The 16,662-nt window shown below is 40.4% G+C and overlaps 1 protein-coding gene across 10 annotated transcripts in view; it reads left to right on the top strand.

The window, feature by feature from the left end:
* Positions 1-162: 162 nt before the first annotated feature.
* CSGALNACT1 (chondroitin sulfate N-acetylgalactosaminyltransferase 1) overlaps positions 163-16,662 on the top strand; it is a 52,907-nt gene continuing 36,407 nt past the window's right edge. For 3 of the 10 annotated variants that reach the window (XR_009818397.1, XM_061992203.1, XM_061992196.1), the window contains exons 1-5: positions 163-253; positions 2,158-2,217; positions 5,560-5,778; positions 6,803-6,940; positions 7,511-7,624. The gene's annotated coding sequence lies outside the window, so the exon portion shown is untranslated. Of the gene's footprint in view, positions 254-466; positions 557-2,157; positions 2,218-5,352; positions 5,388-5,559; positions 5,779-5,852; positions 6,701-6,802; positions 6,941-7,510; positions 7,625-16,662 lie in introns of those variants that run through there. The other 7 variants (XM_061992204.1, XM_061992201.1, XM_061992202.1 and 4 more) reach the window with 5 other exon arrangements.

The raw sequence follows: 16,662 nt of genomic DNA, 5'->3' as shown, positions 1-16,662 counted from the left end.
AGAGCTAGCGAGAGGGCAAGGAGCCTGACGAGGGGCAAGGAGCCTGACGAGGGGCAAGGGCTGCCAGGACTTTGAGGGTGGGGTGTGCTGAGGTGGGCCTGTCGAGCAGAAAGTTTAGGAGTAAGGAGGACTAACTGCAGTTGTGTGTGGCCAAGACTTCGGGCTCCAAAGCTTCACACTGCCTGTCGGGAATCTGGGGAGCAGAGGTGAAAGGTGTCTGCTCTTCAGCCTTTGGCAGAGAGTATGGTGGCTGGTAGGTGATTTGCCTCAAGACTTTTGGCCTCCTTGGCAGTGTCATAGGTATAATGGTGCTTAGAGGCAGCTGCATTGAAGTCACTGATGTTGCTTGCAGTGGAGCAGTACCTTGCTGAAATTGGTGCTGCTACAAATCAAAGCCTGCTTTAAAAGTACAAGGCTGTAGCACTACTGCTTGGGCTAGTGGTTCTTAATGGTTCTTGCAGCCCAGTACCAAGGTCACCAACAGCAGATGCCAAACTAAAACAGGATGTTTTGCCACAGAAATGCACCCAGCCTTCTGTGAACAGACATTTGCCTGGTATAATTTGCTTTCAATTTTAAGATGCTTGATTACAAGCCTTCCTCTTTCTGTCACTTAATTAAAATATAAATGTCTCTGTCTTTTTTCCTTGTTTCCTCCTTTTAAGTAGGCCTATCCTTTCTGATGTAGCAACAGACCTTATAAACTTTGTACTTGCGCTGATCGTAAATCTTCACATCTAAGAATCAGTGTAATCGTTTGCTTAGCAAATAGTTTAACAGACTCTTAACCTCTAATAGGTAAGGGGCAAGGTCCTTGTTTTCCTGATGAGACGACTGTGGTATTTTTTTGCCTTGGCCCACAGATGCCTCTCTTTATTCCAGTGCACGTGAAAACGTGTTAATGATGCTGCCACAGGTTTTCAGCTGTGGAGTCTGTGAGGGTTGGGAGGTTCCCAGCTACTCTACCCAACTGTCAATTTCTGCAATTCCAAAACCACCATCAGCAGAATTAGTTGAGGAATTTTCCACACTCTTTTGGTGGGAAGCTTACTTTGATTTCACTCTGTGGCTGCAACGTTGGGTTCTGCTTGGGGGAAAGTTGGCAGACTTCAGCAAGAGATGTGCCTGTAAAGGCTCTGCCCTCTGAGGGAGGGGACTGAGTCCAGGCCAACTTGGAACTCTCATTATTCCATGCCCTGTTTTGATTTGCTGCTGCTGGACTAGCAAATTCTAATCCATGACAAACGATGGCAGTAACAACTATTGCACAAGTGCCTCACTAGAAGTGATTGACCCTATCTGCCAATAACCAGCAGTGCATGCTGGCTACAGCAAAATCCTGTTTGTTGCCCTCTTTCTCAAGACTCTTGCCAAGGTCAGTGGTAATTTGAAGGAGTATAAAATATGTAATTAATTTGCCATTCAGAGCAGTGACAAAGCCGCAGCAGAAAGTCAGCTGTCTGTCGTTAAAGATGCCTTCTCTTCTTCCTCTCCTGCTATCAAAGTACAAATGGCTGTAGAATGGCACAGGTCTTTAGAAATGGCTTCGCAGTCCTACAGTCCCCTGCAAATGCAGCAGTGGTAATCACTGGGTGGTGTATAAGTCTATCCAGAGCTCTTCCCTATGTTCTTGTGCAGATACATCCAAATTTGAGTAAAAAACCCAAACAAAACAAACCCACAGTTTAAGAGTTTCACATTGTGGGGCTGAATATTGTATCAAAGTTGTTTATTCTGCCTCTTCAGAGAGAGAGAAAGCCCAGAAAAGACTAATGTGCTGGTTGTTACTCCCCATATGCTCCTATGAGGCCAAGATCAGGATGCTGCAAGAATGAAATGGATAGCAGTGGACAGCAGGATCACAGAAGTTGCTTTTGAAGAGGAATGAGTGTCTGAGGAGCTCTCTGCAAGATTTGTGGTGCAGAATCACCCTTAAGACACCAGCTGGGCAGAGTGATGGCAAGTTTTGAAACAGTTTCACAAGGTGTATTGAAAGCAAGATATAGCTGTGTTTAATCCACTAGGCAAAGGGGAATGCCTCCAGTATTTTTATGATTGTGTATTAGCTCAATACTTTGGATTTCTTTGTTTCATTTAAGACTGTGAATAGGTTTGATTTTTTTTTTCTCAAATTAAGAGCTCTGCTTCCTCTTGCAGAGATTGTTGTACCCTTGCCTCTGCGTTTATTCCTTTTGCCAGTCTACACAGCCCCTCCAGGTAAGAGGGAGATGAGAATCCAAGTTTTTCATCATATAAACAGCATAACTTAACACCAGGCACAAAGTCTGAAGGAGACATAGATGAAGGTAGCAGCCAGCTGAGGAAAGTTCAGGCTTGGAAGGGCTTGCTGATAACAGAGGACTTACACTATAGGTGCCCAATCCCTGGAATTTGGAAGTAAAACACTTTGCTCTGTGATAATGTCATAGCTACAGGATAGGTAGCAGGATCCAAAGAATTGCAGGGGACTGGGGCAAGTGATGTCAGATAGCAAATAACATCACTTATGTTTTATTTGTGGATGAGAGGAAGCAGAGCACTGTGTTTTTTGAGAATATGGATTCTAATGCTCTGTAGGGTGAGATAGGAGTAGTATTTGACCATTGGGACCATGAACTATAGGTTTTAGCCGAGCAGGTCATTGTGCTCTGTTTAGAGCTCTTACTGTACTAAAGCTGAAGCACTGATTTGTCAGTGGCACTGCGTATTCGTTTCCCATTGCAGAAGCCTAGCCTATAGGTGGTGGGGAGGCTGAGCTAGTTATGCTTGGGCCTGAAGCTTCCTCTCCTAAAGCCAACCTAGAGTGGCTTTCCTGAGTTCTTGCACACACTGTGCTGTTTTGATTTCCACAGTGCAAGGCAAACTGAACGTCTCAAAGTTTTAGCCAGGCAACTAAAAGCGCATACAACCTCCTTCCTGTAGGAATTCAGGACCAAGCTGAAATGCACACAGGAGCCTTGTTTATCAGGAAGAGGTTTATGACCTTCTGTAGCAGGAAATAGACAGCATTGACCTCAAAGCAATTTAGTTATCTAATGCTGTGCTGGTTGATTTTTCCCTGGGAAAATTATCTTATCTCTTGAGGAAGGCCTCTGAGTAACAGAGGTAACATGTGATGGATTCAGGCAGTTCAGTTGACGCAGTATAGGGAGAAATATACACAATGTGCGCAAAGGTGATATTGCAGGCCTTGTCTGTAACACAACAAATGATTTCTGTGCCACAAGAGAAGGGTTCCATTAGGGCAACTGTGACTCTATCCAGTACAGAGTGTGTTTGGAAGGCGTTAGGTTGGTACTGAACAGTAGCAGAAGGCTTTGAATTCCATTCTCCACCTTTTAAATTTCTGGATCATTATAATCCTGGCAGGTAGTATCCATTGCCCTAACTTGGTCCCATAGGCTGTTACCACTTACACTGAACAGATATATTAACAATAAGTGCTAGAGGCAGGTGAGTTGGGTTTGTGATGTGGGATAAAGTGGTCTACAAGGTGGAGGTGCAAAGATTAGGATAACTGCTGTGCTACATGATGTAAGCCTGTCTTGCTAGCCATTCCTTAGGCCTAGGAGTTGGGAGTTGCCGTCTGGCTTGAGTTAATGAGGAAGCTACTGTCTTTTCTGAAGCTTTGCATAGATACTGAGAAGATCTGAAAAGGATCAATCTCCTAAGTAAGGATGAGTAAGGCCTTAGAGAAGTGAATGTGTTGAGCTATCAGTGTGGTGCAGTCTACACAAAAACTGGTGATCATGTGGAAGGGTTTGTTTTGTGTATTTTTCTGCCAATCCTGTGTCTTTGGGCTTTGCTCAGAGCGGTTTCTACAGCTGAGTTGACTGGGCTGCCAAATACTGAGAATTTGAGGCTGAGACCAAGTGTCTTCTTTGTCCCTTGGAGTTGAAGGATGGTAAATTGGATATCTGGGAGATTAGGAATCGAAGCGTGGAACAACGTGTGATGTATGGGATCCAACACAGCTCTTTCCACACAATGATTATGTGTTATCTCACAGATAGCAATGCTAGTACAGATGCATGTTTCAGCAGATCTGGTAGCTTCTCATTTAATGACTGAATGGATATGTTTGAGGTTGTCTATTGAATCCAAATACTGACTACAAAATACTACAGCTGGCCACAGTCCACTTAATTTCTATAACAGCCTAAGGTGGCTTTTAATAATTGGCCTCATTTTCACAAAATCATAAAATAATTTAGGTTGCAGGGGACCTCAGGAGTTCATCTGGTCCAACCACAGGCTCAAAGTGAAATTACCTGTTCTTTTATGGTCCTAATATAAACTAGAAGTCCATTTCAAGCAAAGAGCAAATGCAGTTTGATAGTAATAAGGAGTGGGGAACTAGTGTTTGTTGGAGGTAACAACTAGGTAGCCTTATGAGCAGGTATTATTATGAGATCTGTTAAAATACTTGCTTAGCTTTTAGGTCTGGGAAAATGAACCAGGTTGTGATTATCTTCCACACAGCAGGGACAGAATTTTTAATTACTGTGCTCTCGTACAGCCAAAGCTATGCTCATCTACCTCTGGTAACACTACAGCTGGAGCTTTGACACTGAGTTGTCCGGTGTGGTCGGAGCATAGTAGAGCAGCACACTGCACAAAAAGATGCACAAAAAGAACCTTGCATTCATTTTTAAGGGCTAAAAGCTTAGAAAATACAATATTTTATTTGTAAATTGAGTGTACTTTATCCAGGAACTTATTCTGCCATTTTAGGAGAGAAATTAGTTTTCACCTGGAAGGATTTGAAAACAAGCAGTTAAAGAAATTTTCTTAGCAGAGAAAGAACATAGATAGGGAGAATTTCGCTCCTGGAGGTACTTTCTTTCCTCCTTCTACCTTCCCTTGCATTCAGGTTTCTAATATCCCTGTGGCAACTCTGAAAGATGTAAAAAATAGAGAAGAAAATCCAAATTGACCAGCTGCATATGTCCCTCCTTTTACTCCTGCAGTCACATTGAAAAGTGTGTTCCACAGTTTATATTTCCCTTTTTTGATTCCGCCTCTTTCCAATCTCATTCTTCCTGCACACACTGTTCTTTCTGTGCACATCTCACAGATGTGTGTTCCTTTGTCACTTGCAGTGTGCACTCATCTCAAAAAATGTTACTATCTGCAGCCTTCTTTTGCAGGGAGGTTGTGGAGTCTCCTTCCTTGGAGGTCTTCAAGACCCTCCTGGACACATTCCTGTGCAACCTGATCTAGGTGGACCTGCTTCTGCGAGAGGCTTGGACTAGATGATCTCTGAAGGTCCCTTCCAACCCCTACCATTCTATGATTTCTATGATTTGTAAAAGTCATTGTAGGTGCCCTTTGTACAAAGGCAGTGAAGCCCAGAAAGCAGCTCAACTGACCAGATATGGATTTGAGTGAGTTGAACTGTTTCTGAATGCCTTTGCTTAGGTCTCTGTGGCTTGTAAAAAGGATGCAAGGTGGTGTCCTCAGCTGCAGAGATCTCTGTAGGAATTCCCTGTAAGTGCTGATGAATGTGACCCTATTCATGTTTAACTGAGTTGCTCCATTTCCTCACTCCATTCACAGTAAACACACTGCTTCAGCCTTTGAAGATGTCTTCATCCACACAGTGGACATTCCAAGGAGGAACAGTGAACTCATCCCTCATAGCTACAGTTTCTGGTGGCTATCCAAGCTCTCTGCACTGCACACAAAGCCCATTGGTAGCATGTGACTACTGATTTCCTTTAATCAGCGCTGCTCGGACTACAACATCCCGATGGAATTGCATGACAGGTTTCCTCTGTAAGTACTGTGCCTTTCAAAATTGCTTCCCAACAGCATACTGAATGGTGTAGGCAGAGAACAGAATTTTAGCAGGCAGGCAGGCTCAAAGAGCATCCTGCTCTTCAGCTGAGGTAATGATCATTGGTTTGAATATGCCTGCCTTTTTCCCAAGAGCATGCAGTTGTGATACATGAGTTTGGGTATGTACATGGGTAATAAACCTCGCCATCTGCAGCAAAACCAGTTGAACAGCATGTTTATCGAAACTCTCCTTAAGAGCCATTGCCTCTTGAAGGAGCATAGCTCATATGAGAGGAGTGGGACTGTCTCCAGCCAGCCCTGGGAGACGATGCTGAGAGCATATTGAAAAGCTGTCTTCAGCAAAAGCTTGCCAGTTTAACAACTCTGTTCGCTGTTGCTATTGCACAGTGGGCTCTTTGACGCAACAGAAAGAGCTGCCTTTTTTTTTTTTTTTTTTCCTTCCTCTTAAGTCTGCCTGGCCAATTTAAAGCTTGTGGATATTTCTTCTCCCTCGGGGAAAGCTTATGAGAGGATTTTCTTTTTTAACAGTTCATTCCCTGAAATATTTTTTTTTTCCTGTTTACTGTTAGAAAATGTTGGAGCTGAGCACAAGGCTTTCAGTGCAGGTCAGTGGATGAAATCTTGATCAAAGCATTTAACATTTGAGTGTAGCTTTAACAATCACTGTGGCTTGGGAGGAAAAAAACAAGTTAACAAGGTTGTATCATGTGAACCTCTGTGTGCCTACTACTGGAATGGGAATCTTTCCAAGTCTTCAGTGACCAAGTTCTGCACAGATGAATTTACCATCTTTCTTTTGTAGACAAATGTACCGAATTAATATTTTATTGAGAATTGAGGTGATATCACAGTTATGTCTGTATTATTTAATTCCTGGATGTCTCTACTCCCTCAAAATGTAATAAACCTTACTGTGAATTTCAAGCTTAAGGTTTTTTTCCTTATGATTTTTCAAGGGCTGTCTTTTTGAGTTATAATATTTTTTTCCACTTCTTTTCAGCACACTTTACTGGGAAGCACGTGCTGTCTGCAGGGAAGATAGTTATTTGCTATTATGTATTTCTTCTTAGATTGCTATCAAGGGACTAGGAAAGGATGTAGACATATTGTTAATGTCTCTCTTCAAGCTGTATTTGAGGTAAGGCAATCTTCTTTCCCTATCTCTGAGGTTAGAATATGAAGTAGATACAGTATTTCTTTCATTTACAGTTACAAAGATTATCCTGTTGCTATTTGTTTTTCTTGCTGATAAAATGTGAATGTATTTGTCACAAAGCTGTTCCTTGTCTATGTGATGCTTCCTGTATTTTTATTTCAGCAGTATCTACTACACATCTGCATATTTCTATTAGGTCTTATACCTTAGATCAATACAAGACCATTTCTGTAATTGTTGCAGTTTTTTCCTCTGTTATTATCACAGTAAGTGTGTGACTATGTGGATTCCTTTGTCCTGGGTAGGCAATTCTTATGAAAACTTTGTAAAACTGAGTTACAAATTGTTTCCACAGTGAATCACTTTCCCTGGAAGATGATGACTTTTATAGTAATATTTAACTTGAGTAGAATTGTTTTCAGTCATACACACTGCATTTTTGGTGTATTCTCTTTTTAACAGTGCTCCAAAATAAAATACAAAAATAATGATTCATATCAGACTGTTTATTTCCTTCTCTACTTAATGGTGCCTGTTGTGGGAATTATATAGCTTTGAGAGGCTGAAGCATTATTTATGAAGATCAGTACAGCTAAAAGATGTCACTGCAACATTGACCACATTCAACTGCATTGAAAATGGGATTTGTGTTGGATACCACTGTTGGTGAGTTATGATTAATGGCTAGGGAATTAGAAAATACTACTTCTTGTTTATGCTTCTTTTTAAGCAATTTAAGAACTTGCCATTCAATGGAGATTAATTTTTCTTTACTCTTTTCTGTGGCAAGGTTACAGGTTTTATTATTCAAGATTTTGACATAATTTTCTATGATTTTATTGTCATTTAAATCAATGAATCTTTGTGACATCTCTTACAAGGGGAGATATGTTTTGAGTCAGACATGCTGGTGCAGAAACATTTTTAATTTAGAAAAATGTTCTAAATCTATCTTGTTTGGCTCCTCACATCTCTGAAACTGCTGGTTCAATTCCATTCTGTTGATTCCATTCTGTCTTTTAACAGTTTGTCGACAGGCTTTTCACTTGGGATGTAACTCTATGGGGTAGAGTTACAGAGCTACAATGAGCTATTTTTAATCTTACAGAGCAAAAACATTTATAAACATTTATAATCCTCAAATGAACGCATTCATTCAAAGGTGCTTTTAAAACCCGTCAAAGCTTAACTTTCTTTAATCGACATCACACCAAATCTTCTTAGCATTTTCTGTCATCTTATTTTTGTGAGTTGTAAATCCATACCCTGTCATAGTGCAGATATGCAACTTATGTCTGCAACCTGTTTTGCACTCTCAAAAAAAAAAAAAAAAATTAAAAGTTTAATCCCTAATGTTGAAGTTACCTCAAGTTGAATGTGCCTTAATACCTTAAAATTAAGCAGTATAATAAAATAAGGCAGTCTTTTTATAACGTGTTTTCTGAATCTATTTGTCAACAAATTGGATACCATCTTTGACACATCGTTACTGGCAGAGGATGTGTTGGGCTACATTCCTTCCCTTCTGCTCTCTGGTTTATGAGGTGGTCAGTCGTGCTTCTCAAAGGGAATTTCACGATTAACATGCCATGATATGTTGACATTTCTGCTGATACTACCTTGCCAGAAAGCATGAATGAGGAAGGAGGATAAATGATATGGGTGCCTTGGTGTGTTTTTTGAGACTCCAACCTTCTTGCTTACTGATGGTTACTGGAAGGTATTTGTTTCTCCTCATGTTTGTGGTGCCAGCTTTCTACCTAGTTGGTGTAGCAGAGTGTGTGGCTTACTGTATTTCTCCTTGCATGCCCTGAACAGTGGCAGATTAACTGGGTGCTTGTTTTGTTATCCTGGTTACCTGGTCTGTGGATTGCCATGCCCTTAATAAGGAAAGGCTAACTGTTGTCTAGTTAACCCAAATCATGCACAACTCAAGCCAGGTTAAGATGAAATGCTGTAAGAACTTTTATTTGTAACAGTCAAAGTAGGCAACACACTTAGAGACACTATGCAAGATGTAGACAAACATAAAAGGCAAAAATGCTTAATCTATTTATACCTGTCTTAAATTAGAAAGATTTTTACCCCTTCCTACTGATTTGGTCTCCTGACAATATTTTCTTTTTTGCACATAGCTTACATCTATTGGTAAAAACCTGTTCACAAGCCTCCATCAGTTAGTTATGTCCCTGATGAGAGAAAGCTCCGTCACAGCACATCTTTGCGAGCATACCTCAGGCCATTTTCTGATTCTCATTTCTCTCATTTCTTATTCAGTGTTTTTAATTCTTTTTTTTTTTTTTTTTTTTTTCCCAGACAGTGCAGTGTTAGTCTTTCATCCCCAAACCCATTTTATTTATGTCTATTCAGACAAGATGTCATCATTGATCATAATTATTTCATTAGAGACTGAAAGGTATCTTCATTAGTGTATGCGTTACCTTCTTATGTTTGTCCGGTTAGTCTAAAAGGCTGTAAATCTCTTCACCTTTCTTTGGGAATTAGTTTTAAGAAAAGAAATCTTCATGGACATCTGTATTGTCTACTAATGAATCTACTAACATATTCAATGTTGTACAGAGCTCTGACTGGCCTTTTCCTGACACAGAGATGGAAGGTTGGTTATCAGAAAATAGCACTGAACTGTGTTGCTGTTTAAGGATGTGCCCATCGAAGTAGGTGACAGGACAGAAGACTTGGGAGGCATTAACTGAAGTATTTAAGGACCAAAGGCTAGAGAAAAATGATTCTGTGGCATACTTGACAAATTGCTTTTTCGGAGTGCAAATATTTTACCCAGATGATCACGTCATGTATGCATTTTAGACTGAGTGTGGTACTGCAGTCTCTGTAAGGGCCTCTCAGCACTGTTATAATATTACTAATAAGGAGTCATGTCTGAAGTCATGTCTTGGTCTGAAAAGAAGCTGTTGGCAGAATGCCATGCTGCTGGAGGGCTTGAGTGAACCCCAATGGTTTTGCTTATTCATGCATTTGAGTGAGACCCTTTCATTGCAACTTGATTGCATTTAGGCTCAAGAATAAAGACTTGGATAAAAATGCCACACACTGAATGTCTCCCACAGCCTTCAGGGAACTTGACCTGGTCGATGGCAGTTGTCAGCATCTGCTTCAGGAATTGCCATGAGCCTATTGATCAAACTGAAAGAAATTTATTCCTTGTGCTCTACCTCCGCTGCAGCAAAATACCAAAAGTTACAGCCTTAATAGCAGGTTTCCACTTGTTTTCATTCATTTACTACTCATTTAGGCTACAGCTATAGGGAGTAACTTCTCATGAGTACAGAAAACCTGTCTTCTTGTTCCACACCTTCATTAGGAAATGCAGACACAGCAGCCTAGTCTTCCTGGCACTACATTTGGAAATCTTGATTGTGATGTTCTTTGTACGGATGCTTCTTGTTAAGTCTCCAGTGACTGGAAAGCGTCAGAGAAATCAATGATAAGACTGTAGAGACTTTGCAGGTTTCTTTTGCTTTTTTTCTCAGAAGTACTAATTTTGAGTCCATGCTTCGGACTGCCCTAAACTCTGTGAAGTTGCAGTTCCACTGTCCCATTAAAGCCATGTAGCCATGCTGCCAGTTTAATTGATAACTCCCAGCTCAAGAGAAGGGACTTGCAGAGCTGGTATGAGCATAATAGTGACAGCTGTATTGCATAAAGTAATGCAAATAAGTAAGTTCATTTTTGCTAGTGATTGTGAGCTAGATTAAGGAAAATATAGCAAAGATGGTGGGGGAAACAAGAGGAAAAACTTTGCAGGAAGTTTTCATCCTCAATAACAAATAGAAAAGGTAACAGTTTTCATTTCCAAGTCTGTGCCTCTTACAAAGTGGGCTACCCCTCCATTTACATGAACAACCATTGTCTTCATGTTGCATTGCCTTGATGACATAAGCCAGTCACTTCGACATGGGCACCATCCTCCTACTTGGAAAGAAAAGAATAACAGAATAGTAATGGAAGCTCTACTGAAGTGAAATCCTGTGGGGAAAAAAAAAAAATTCCTTTTTCTCTCCATTGTGTGACTGAAAGTGGTCCTGCAGTTCACTGGCAAGAAGACATGGAACAATATGCACTCCAGCAACCCTGGAACAATGTGCAGATACCCCTGGGAGTTGTTCCTACTGGAAAGGGTCGAGGCAGTAATAGGTTTCTGTCTTGCTGTTTCTGCAGAACTTTTTTTATAGCTAAGGCTATAAATAGTTGACAGTTCTTAAATTGAATAATCCTCTCTTCCTCTCCAGGATGAGAAACTGGATTGAGATTTTCAAAGCCAAAAGCCTGCAGCCAGATATCCTTTTTAATCATCTGGTTGTGACATTGCTCAGATTTCAAGAGAATTCTCTTACCATTCCTGTTTTGTGTATGGTGAAAGACTCACCTAGAGTCTTTCCAGTGGACCAGTGGCAGAACCAGAAGCAGGATATGTCTCCTGCATTTCAGCTCAGAGCTCTGCCTACTAGATTATATTCTATTGTATAGCCATATTTAGAAATTCTAATCACTAAGTTTTCAAAACAGTTGAGCCATTTGTAACTCCACCTGGTTTGGACATGGTTTACTAAGTGATCACTGCTTTTGAAAGCTGGGTTGATAAAGAATTACAGGGTAAAACATTCAAACCACAGTAGTGACTGAATATCCAAAGGGTTTCCAGGCACATGCACTGAAGCAGACAGCATCAGTGACTTTTAGATTTTACTCAGGTCAGCTTTGGTGGTCACTGGTTTGTGTTTCACTCACATTTTGCTGGGATGTGAATTGTGAAAGGTAGGAGACATTATGTTAGCTGTGCTGCCATTTCTGCTATCAAGGTGATACTTCAGCTACATCTGAGAGGGCTTAGAAGGCAGAGTATTTCAGTCTTTAAAATGAGATTTTAGTCCTTATTTAATTTAAGAGTTTTTCAGCATTTTTCCCTATAAATTTACTTCAGAGAAGATAGCTGTGAAAATGCTGGCCATGGAGATTGTAATGGAATTAGGTAGACTTGGATGTGCCAGGGATCAATAGTAATCAATCAGGGTTGGAACAAAGGGTTGGCTTCCAGTTATGAAGGATGCATTGTGTGCATTTTTAAAGTAGAGGTAAGAATTTTGAAACACCATTTTTACAGTAAACTTTCCATAATTTTATTTGTGAGAAGGTGAAGGCTTAATTTCAGGAAATAGATTTTAAATCAGCTTTTGGAAAGCTTGTAAAAAACATATTAGCAAAATACACAGTAGTGTGTATTGTGAATCAGGTTACCTGCACTATTTTTTTTCTCATCAGACTGCTATTAATTTTAAAAAATATATATCTGAGGGCAACATATAACACATCAGAATATTGACTCAAATCCTAGCAAACTGAAACATTTATATTGATGCATTTAATATTAAGGTGGTGTTTTCTAGCTTAGAAACTGATGTTGAGATTTGTTTGAGCTGCAGAGATAGAAAGCAGCCTGAAGAACATCACTTACCTTCCAGTTTGCAGGATAATGTAAGGTGATTCTATGAGATGAAAGTCAGTAGTGAAGTTTTCTCATGCTTAATTGAACCAAGTCTATATATTTATGAACAAACTATAAGCTATTCCACAAATATCCTAGCTTTCTCTGAGAATTGTTCAGGAAATGAAAAGCACTTATGTAATGTTAAAGGAATGAAAGGAAAATTTCTTAGCATTAGAGATGGAAAAATAAAGCTTCACTCTTAAATCCTTAGGAATGAGCTATACTAAGAAACTTGATAATTTTAAATGTAAAGTACATGTAAATGTGTGTCTTGAGAGCACATCTCTGAACTTCTTAAAAATATTGTAATGAATCAGTAGCCCTAATTTTTAGATGTAGCCAAAAAGAGTTCAGAACTGTGCATACATGTGTGTTTATACTTGTCCAAATATGGTTTAAACCTCCTTTTTCTATCTTGATTCTGAATGTAGGCGAAGGCAGTTGCTGTAACGTCTCTGGTTTGCCAGTAGTTTCTGGGAGTGGTATATTTGCCAGGAGGGCCAGAGCTAGACAGGATGCCTGAACGTGACTTATATGCCAGCTGCAGGGAGTAGGTGAGAAGCAGACCACTTCTGTCTCACCAGAAGCACCTCTTACAATAGAGTGTTAGTTACTCTTAGTTAGCACAGGTGGGCAAGTGAGCCATGTCCAAGGAAAATGTAGGCTTTTTTTTAGAGATTTAAGGGAAGTATGTTGCAGATGTTTTCCAGTAAGTGCAAGGCTGTGATTTTCTTAACCTCTTTGCAGTTCATTTGGTTGAGTTGGTGAAGACAAGCTCATCTGATGTTAAAGGTCTATTTCTTATATTTTGATCAGAATAATTTTGGCTATGAACAGCTAAAATGGTCCAAGTCAAAGAAACTTATATGACAACTGCTTAGTGATCTTGTAACCTATTAAACCTCAACAGAGAGATACAAAGGTCTAGATTAGAGTTAGGAATTAAGATTTAAGAAATTCTCAGTTTCACCTTTTTCCTAGGATGACAGCCTGTAAAGAGCTTTGGGAAAGTCTTTGCATCTCTGCTAAAACCCTTTGGCATTTTACTGAAGTCATCTTTGGTTTTTAACCCCTTTCCCTGTTTCAGTGGGTTTTTCACTTCTTTGGTATGACACTATGATTTTACTTTCATCAACTCCAACAAGCTCTTTATGTGGGTCACATATTCTTCCTCCTCCATATTGGTCTAAGATTTCCAATTATTTCCGTATTCATTGAGCTCAGTCACTACACAGCCAACCGAAACAGGCAGACTGTTCAATGTCTTTTCCACTCCAGGAGTAATTTATTCAGGGAGTGACTGCATTATTTTTTCAGGGAGCCAAGTTGTGCATGCCAGGTGATCTGCAGAGAACAGCATCATTATTAAAAATGTTTAGGCATTTCATGCTGTTTTGTACTTCTGCAACTCGTAGTGCAGCTAACAATACTGTCTTGATGTTTTTTCTAATATGCATGCTTCAAATGTGATCAGTTAGAGGAAGTGTAGAAAAGAGGATGGATACAGTCATGGGACTGTATTTATATTGTAGGAGATTGAGTTTCAAAGCTGTTGAGTCCTGCAAGATCCTTAACCACTGCAATATTTGTTCTACAGAAATGCTGGTACTCACAGAGCAGATTAAATCTATTCATTCAGTTTTTCTCCAGAGTTCCATCCTAGAATTAAAAAAAAAAAAAAAGTTTAAAAAAAATCTTTAATGGAAGTTTAATATTGGTACATTTTCACAGAAATATTTCACCTTTCATAAAACAACAGGGGAGAGAATAGGCTGTGTGGAGAAAGTCTTCAGAGTCTCCATGCATCCATTATTATCTTCTTCTTGATTGACTAATGTGTTTCTCTCTAGAGAACCAGAGAGAACAGGTGAGTCTTTGCTGTTATGAGGAGCCTCAAGTCCATGAGAATTTCCTTCCAGTGGGAAGAGCTAACTGGATGTCACTTGCTGCCAAGGGGAGTCCAAGGGAAGGTTAAGCTCTTTTCCAGAGTTATCAAGGAAGGAGAGAATATGAGGGAGAGATAGGCCACACAGTCCTGGGGTGATAAACATGTGCCGTGTTAATTTCTTGCTGCTGAGCACTATTATTTAGGTGAGCATCAGCTTGAGGTGACAAATACATTTTCTTCTGGAATCTGTGGGCCAATTTGAGAGCTGCTGGGCATAAGTTCATGCTGATGGAATTGCACTTGGTCAGCTGAGCATCACCTGCTAGGAGTTCCATTGCAAAACTCTCCTCCTCAGTAAGACTTTCCACCTGCTTCTTTTTAACAGTTCTGTTTCACTTTTATTTTGTCTTTAATTTAAAAAATCAAAGTAATCTGTGATCTCAAAGAAGTATAACCAAATTGTGCCCACAGTTCTTTCAGCCAAGCATGTACAACCACTAAGCTGACTTGGGATAAAACTGTCTGTCTTTTGAGGAAATCTAACTGACATTTTAACCTTTTCAGTGGCATGTTAAAAGCTAGTGTGCTGGCATAGACCTCTTTTGTTTCTTGTTTTCTTGCTGCAACTGTCATTGGCAACTCCAGTCTCGGCACTTTTTTCCCCCCTCTGTATTTGAAGTAAATAGGCTTTTTCAAGTTAATTTTGTTGGTAATATACCCAGTGGGGAGGGGGAAAAAAAGTCTACCTCCTGAAGAATTCTGATCTTTCACACTGAGATTTTTTTTTTTTTTTGAGAAATATTCAACATATTTAATGATGCTAACTCTTACACTGCTAGGGTTCAGTTTGTTCATGTCATGTTCCAGATGTCTTGAAGTTCAGTGTCTAGTTAAAGTTCTTTGATTGGGTGTCCTTGACAGTCAGTGTAGAGAAGAAGCCACAAAGAGTGATTTCATCTTAAGTCCATATCCATTTCTGACTTCTTTCAACATCTTATCCAAATACATAGTTATAGTGTGCACAGGATCTGCTCAAATGACTTGCACAGAATCATGTTGCCTCTAGGAAGGAAGCTTTGATTGTATAGATTGATGTTCACTTCTGTGAAATAATAATGTATACATCTGTCATTGTGCTGCCATTCAGTGAGACCTCGACCAGTGTAAGAGATAGGCAGAGAGGAAACTCATGAGGTTCAACAAGGACAAGTGCAGAGTCCTGCATCTGGGAAGGAACAACCCCATGCACCAGTCTAGGCTGGGGATTGGCCTGCTGGGAAGCAGCTCTGCAGAGAGAGACACCTGGGAATCCTGATTGATAATAAACTAAACATGAGCCGGCAATGTGCTCTTGTGGCCAAGAAGGCCAATGGCATCCTGGGATGCATCAAGAAGAGTGTGGCCAGCAGGTCAAGGGAGATTCCTCTCCCCCTCTACTCTGCCCTGGTGAGGTCTCATCTGGAGCACTATGTCCAGTTCTGGGCTCCCCAGCTCAAGAGGGACAGAGAATTTCTGGAGAGAGTCCAGTGCAGGGCCACCAGGGGACAGGGTTCAGGGGGCTGGAACATCTTCCTTATGAGGAAAGGCTGCGGGAACTGGGGCTGTTTAGTCTAGGGAAGAGGTGACTAAGAGGGATCTCATTAATATTTACAAGTATATAAATGGTGGGTGTCAGGAGGTTGGGGCATCCCTTTTTTCAATGGCATCTAGCAACAGCACAAGGGGTAATGGGATGAAGCTGGAACACAAAAAGTTCCATTTAAACATAAGAAAAAACTATTTCACTGTGATGGTGACAGAGCCCTGGCATAGGCTGCCCAGGGAGGATGTGGAGTCTTCCTTGGAGGTCTTCGCCTGGACCCGCCTGGACACACTCCTGTGCAACCTGATCTAGGTGGACCTATTTGAGCAGGGGGGTTAGACTAGATGATCTCTAAAGGTCCCTTCCAACCCCTACCATTCTATGATTCTATGATCTGTCATCTACTAATTGGTTGAAGCTGTATTCCATACCAGTTTACAGACATTTTTGCTCTGAGAAAGATATTGGAACCTGAACATGGTAATCTAGAAAGTACAGTATTGTTTTGGAAAGGCCCTGATGTGCTACACACCGGTGTCCTCAATGCAGTGAGAGCACTTTTACTCTTCCTTGTTATGCCCTTCTGTGTTTACTCACATGGAGCTTTTCTCAAGAGAGGGTTTATTTCCAAGTGTGAGGGTCTGTAGTGTCATCTTTGCCTGCTGAATGACAGAACTCTTGAGTTATCCTAAGCTTGTGGTATACACTTT

The sequence above is a fragment of the Colius striatus genome, chromosome 3 (genome assembly GCF_028858725.1).
Source record: "Colius striatus isolate bColStr4 chromosome 3, bColStr4.1.hap1, whole genome shotgun sequence".
Taxonomy (NCBI): Eukaryota; Metazoa; Chordata; class Aves; order Coliiformes; family Coliidae; genus Colius; species Colius striatus.
The sequence above is the reverse complement of the archived record's forward strand: the minus strand, read 5'-3'. Positions and strand labels throughout refer to the sequence as shown.